This window comes from Ciconia boyciana, chromosome 23 (assembly GCF_034638445.1).
Source record: "Ciconia boyciana chromosome 23, ASM3463844v1, whole genome shotgun sequence".
NCBI classification, from domain to species: domain Eukaryota; kingdom Metazoa; phylum Chordata; class Aves; order Ciconiiformes; family Ciconiidae; genus Ciconia; species Ciconia boyciana.
Window position 1 is genome coordinate 4,730,790 of NC_132956.1, and position 6,225 is coordinate 4,737,014.

Genomic DNA, 6,225 nt, shown 5'->3' on the forward strand with positions numbered 1-6,225 from the left:
TTTGTAACGATACCAGAGCTGAGCGTGGAGTGGACAGCGAGCCCTCCGGTCTTTCTAGGAACGCTATGGATGAAAAGATGAAGATGATGTAGGTATACGCTACACCTGCCAGCCGAGACTAAGCAGGAGCAAGAGAGCACCTGCGTTATTCATAGGCTCGAACTAAGATCTGAGCCTCAAAGAAAACAAAACGTGTTTTCTACTGAACGCATTTGCCTTTGAACAAATGTGTCGTTAAGTAAGAACGAGTCCAAGTCAGTAAGAAAGACAAAAAGCATCAGCTGAAATGCTAGATTTCCAAAGTGCCCTTGCAGTTGTAAAGTGTTTTTGCAAACCATTTCAACTTAATATATCATAAAAAAACCCACGTTAACTTTACCAGAAGATTAGAAACACAAAGCACTGGAGTGAGGAACAAAAGTCTGCAGCCATAAGAATAAACCAAAACAAATTATGGGAATTACAAGTCCAAAACCATCTCAAATTCATGGAGAATTGAGTATTTAACTTACGATTCATTGAAAATCACTGAAAATCTCAGGCTTCTTTTAATTCTAATAAATTAGCAAGTTTGTTCTCTACACCAGTTTCTCCTCCTCCAAACTCACTGTTGTTTCCATGTGAAAGCTGGGCAGCAGCAGCACAAGAGCCTCCACCGAGACATCCCAACCGACACCACCACGTCACACGCGAGCAGGAAACCCCGGAGCTCACTCACCACGCTCTGCTGCTGCCATCGTCCCTCCCCACCCCAGGCCTGGACACTTGAAGGACTTAGAAAAGTATCTGCAAGGTTTAAAACCCATTTCCCATAGGGACGGCCCATGCTGGCGCTGCCAAGCAGGAGAGGTCGGTGCAGGTCGGTACCTGGATCGGTATCAAAGCCTTATCCTTGGTCGTGGAGGTCAGTTCGAACGAACAGAAGAGACAGTCAAAGCCCCGCAGCTTTGATCTTGGAGGTATCTCGGTTCGATGAGGAACGGAAAAGCCTAAGGCAGATATGCTCAAACCCACAGACACCCAGCCCGTGCTGCTGGCAGGGTGACGTCCCCTGGTTATTTGTCCCACTGCCAGGCTCATGCTCTGATGGGGTCTGGGATCCTGCTCTCCCAGCTCGGGGGTGCTGCCAGGGAGTCTCAGGTAGAGAGAGTTCATGAAAAGACCGAGCAGAAAATGCAAAGTGATCGTTCCAGACCTTCTGATTTAATAAATAGAAAATAGGACATACAGGAAGTTCAGCAAACACTCTTGGACCTCCCAAGATTAATCTGAGGCAATTCTAGAGCCAATTTCTCAAGTATAACTTCAAAATTCTCACTTTCCCACCTAAAAAAAAAAAGAAAGAAAGAAAAAAAACCCCTATCAACTAGCACCAGAAAGATTTTATAAATTTCCTAAATACATCTTCAGTCCAGTTAAGTGTTCTTTTTCACCCATCTACACCTCTCTCAATTATGTACAGACCTCATGACACTACACCCAGTAAAACACTACACGTATCTACACACCACCTTCTACCACTGAAGCCGAGAGTCCTCTCTAACCATATTAAATTAACTCTAACACTGAGAAAAGTGAGGAACGTGTATCTATATCTATGTATGTATGTATGTTATAGTCTCTAACACTGAGACACGATGAGTACACCAGAAGCAAGGTCACCTGCATCCCCAGGCTGCGATGTAGCCACTAGATGATGCTATCTTATTAAGCAGGAAGAACAGAGCCAGGAGGGAAAACCGAGTCATTTAAAAGCAAGACCAGAGCAGCGGGTGAATTAGACTCTTCAGAAGACAAGAGCTCTTCACGCCAACAAGCATCTGCAACAGCTTCATTTCTTGGTGCAAGTTTGGCTAAAGAGACCGACAGATTTTAATCCTCTCCCGAGAATCGGCACCAGCCATAGCTTCTACTCCGGGAAAGTCAAATATTCAAACCTATCCTTCGCTAAACTCCCAGATCATCCACGTTTCCTTTCACTGGATGCTTTGCACAGGTACAAACATTGCATCCGGCTGTCTGAAAAGCACAAACATATCCATTTGGGATAAAACAGTGTTTCTGAGAACGAGCAAGAACATCTAAAGCTGTTGTAATCGGGAGAGGCAAACATTCGATCTGCGCAGCTTCAAATATTTTGCTCTTCTAGAGAAACCAGCATGTTGCAAAATGGTGAACACATTTTCTGCATGGAAAAGCTGAGGCAGAGGCCCGAAGTCCGGGCTAGATCTGGGAAGGGAACCGAGGATTCCTGACATTCCCTACCCACATTTTTAGCCACTGAATAGTTTGTGCCTGCACAAGGGAAAAAGCAACGCTAGCAGATTCCGATCCCTTTTAATTTTTCAGTTTATAGAGTTTGCTTTAAGGCACAGTCAAGATCACGCTGAATGAAACCGCCTTCTTGTTCAATGGAAATCTGGGAAGCGCACACAACATCCACCTGCCGAGTAAAAAAGCTGATGTGATCGCTTAAACTGCAGTTCCTTTCCAGCCCCCAAACCAGAGCTCTTACCTTCCGCAGCAGCAGCGAGGCTGAAGGCCGACATCCAAGGAGATGCAGCAGGTTGTCTGGGTGCAGCCCACCCCAGGCACCCATGGGTGGAGGAGCTCTGAAGTGCATCCCCCCCGGGGTAAGGCTCTGCTCCTTCCCCACCAGCACCACTCAGTGTTTTTATTTCGCAGCACAGCTGGGAGAGAACGCATCTGCCTTGCTAAGCTGGAACCAAATCAACCTAAGAAGGAACCACGTCCCCAGAATGGAAGAAAAGGGAAACAAATCCCAAAGGATGTATTTTAAAAAGATGCAGAGAGACAGCACACGCATTCACCTGTCCGTGCCACCTTCCTACGGCAAAGCAAGGCAAGAGATGTTATCTGAGGAGAGCCCTGGCTGGGCTCCTTTACCTGTAAATCTAATAGTTTCTTATAGTGTAACGTACACAGAAGAACTCAGCTGAATCACAGCAGGTTTACTATCGAGAACCAACAGCCACTCCCAAGTATTTCTTGCATTTTACTGTACTGAACATGAGCAAGGGATGGGGGGAAGAAATAGCAAGACTTTAACAAGCCAGATATACTCTCCCCATCTGATCCGCGCAGCAGCTTAAAAAAACCTCATTATGAAGTGCCTCTCCGTTAAAGCCCGTATTTTTACCCCTTTCTATTCTAATTACAGTTACTGGCTGATGGAGTTTATCAGTAATACCAGTCTACGACTTCAGCTCTGTTTAACAGCATTAAACACAAACGAGCGAGCTGACCATCAGCAACTTCTGAATGATCTTTTCCAGGTGATGCCCCACACTTACTGAACAGCCTAATTCCGATACCCTCTCTTTGATAGATTCACCTCAAGATATTTCAGCTGTAAAACCACTCAGAGGCTACATGCCTCGTTCCCAGAGTTCAAAATAACAAGCAAGGAATATTTACCCTATCCAGTGCTCACGGCACAGCGGCCGGTGAGAAAGACCGCCAACACGTCCCGCACCCTCTCAGCTGTCACTGCCTCAGTCCTAAAGGGTTTTTACAACTGAAAGTCTAAGGCACTTTCAATTTGAAAAAATACCTTAATTTTAGTTTGCGAAGTAGCCGTTAACTCAAAGGGATGTTTTGCCAAATGATATACCTGGGGAGGCGAATGGCAAACACTCGTACTTCTAAGAAGCCACTGCAGTTCTGAGCAAGGGTTTGCTGAGCTCTGCCAGAGCAGCTCGGCTAACCGTAGGAGAGCACAAAACTCGGCCAGTGCTGGTGAGAAGTAGAAACACTGTGCAAAGATAAAGGAGGTACAACCCTCCCCTAGCTTTGTAACAATACCGAGTCTCTCTATCGCCAATAAACTATTGTCTAGAATTGAACAATCCATCTTTGTGAAGAAACCAAAAGACATCTTTGTGAAGCGACCAGAAGTACTTTAACAGCACTGAATGCCAGATTTCAGGGAGAATGGAAAAAACCCCTCCTTTCACCCTTCTCTAGGCATCGCCCAGGAAAAGGCATCGCCTCCCGGGCCCGGCAGTGTCACATCACAGCCTCTCATAGCCAGGCACCAAATCCAGCACACAGAGCCATGCAGCACACCTACTGACACTGCGGGAAAGCTTCGCCAAACAGAAAATGATACGTGTTACTTTTAACTGAAAAAATGCCTTTGAAAAGCCTCAGCACGAGCAAAGTCAAATTTGAAACCCAAACCCCATCTTACAGTAACCACTTCAAGACAAAGGCGCTGTACGTTTTCTACCGCACACGATTTCTAATCTGACATGAACCAATGCATCGAAATCCCTGTCCCACCACACCAAAACGTTATTTGAGAGAGACTTCCTGGGGCTCGATGCATATGATTTCAGCTCCACTAAGTTTAATTACACTTGGCACTCTTCTGCAGAGGGACGTCCACCTGCCTCTTGAGTTTTACACGTCAGTTAAGATCATCAGAAAGGTACGGGATCTGACAAATCCTGCTGGAAGAATCAAGCAGCAGCCGCTGGAGATATTGGTATCCCGGGGGTGTCTTCCTTCTCCTGCTCCTATGCTGGAGTCAACAAATGCCAGTATATCCACTACCCAGCATCAGCTTAAACCACCTGCTAACATTTTCCTGCCGCAGCAGTAATCCAAGCTGGTCTGTCAAACGCTTCCAGTGACAGAGATCCAGATTTTTGTAAGTATTTTGAGGTTTAAAAGATCATCACACTAAGCGGTGGTGCCTAAGTGCTGAATGCACTTCTCTTCTCCCATTAAGGTCTCAAATGCATTTAAAAATCCAGATGGCAGGGTGCTACTCCGCTACACGAGGATTTCCAATTTTGACCACACCAGAGGAAGGGAATCAATGTCGAAGAGTGGGAACTGCTCAGAGAACCTCCCTGCGCTGAGCAGCAGGTCTCCCTCTTCCTTCATCACTCATCTTGCAACTCTGAGGTGACACTTAGGTGCACAGGGAAATCCAGTACTCGAGTGTTTCAAGGGCCAGTAATTTCCCCCCTCTTCCTCGCTGCAGGCAGACTTGCTTCTTGATGTGTCAAGAGTAAGGCGTCCTTGGATATACCATGAATACATGTATGAAAAGCAGCAAGGGAAAAAGTAATCTTATTAGCGAAATTACTCTACCCCTAAGAAGCCGCGGAGGACAGTGGAAGTTTTTCATGAGACCCCGGGGTTCAGAGGTGTGCCAAAAGGTAATTAACAGTAGCCCCTCTGCATTGGAGGCTGTTCATCATCAACACGCCTGGCATTTATCCCAAACCGCACTTTGGAGAACCAAGACAACATCTGAAACCTGCAACTTGAAGGGGGCTTGACAAATTTGCTGCAAACTTGCGGGATGTCTAAACGAAGCATTGGTATTCCTCTGTTTTACCTACGAACATACCAGTGCCAAGTAAGATCAAAGCTATGCTGAAAGCCAAACTAAGAACATTATTCTTCAACGGGAAGCTGACACACATTGTAATGCTCGATTTAAGGGGTCAGACTAGACACTACATCGTTTGAGGTAAGAATCGCACTATCTCCAACGCTAGCTCAATATAGCACCAGTTTTAGCAACACTGGAAGTCTGAGTCTAATCCTACAGGGTTTTTTAGCAGTTGGTCATGACAGCAGCCCTAAGCAGTTTAACCAAGCAGGCACTAGTCTGTACTGAGAAACCCAGAGCGCGCGCCATCCTTAGAACAACTCTTTTGTCACGAATAAAGGTAGTTTGATTGTCGGTCCCGAACCAATTTAACATCATTTTGGATAAAACCACTTAAACTGCTAGGCACGCAGCTATACCAGTTAGTAGAGAAGAACCTCAGATGCTGAGGAAGACGGGAATTCGTGTGGTGCAGGGAGAGATTCAGGTAGCGCAGGACTAAGGCCTGTTTTGAAATCTGCATCTGTTGAATAAAGGCTATTTCTACCCCAGGAGCTATTTCCAGTTAAGGCGGCATAATATTGGCCACTCGATGTTACTATATTAACAGCATCAATTCATGCCACATTAAAACACTTTCTTGGCACAATTTATTTTTCTGACCCAAACAGATAAGCCATTAGCAAGTCATTAACAATATTCTACCCTAAACTGTCAGTTTAACAGCCCTGTAAAAACATTTTTAGTTTAAAAACAAAAGTGTGCATGCCGTCGATATTAAAACTGCAGTTACTCTTTCAGGAGTACCAGCTGTTTTGTTGCAAAGCATTTTCAACATACTAATCTGTACAGTA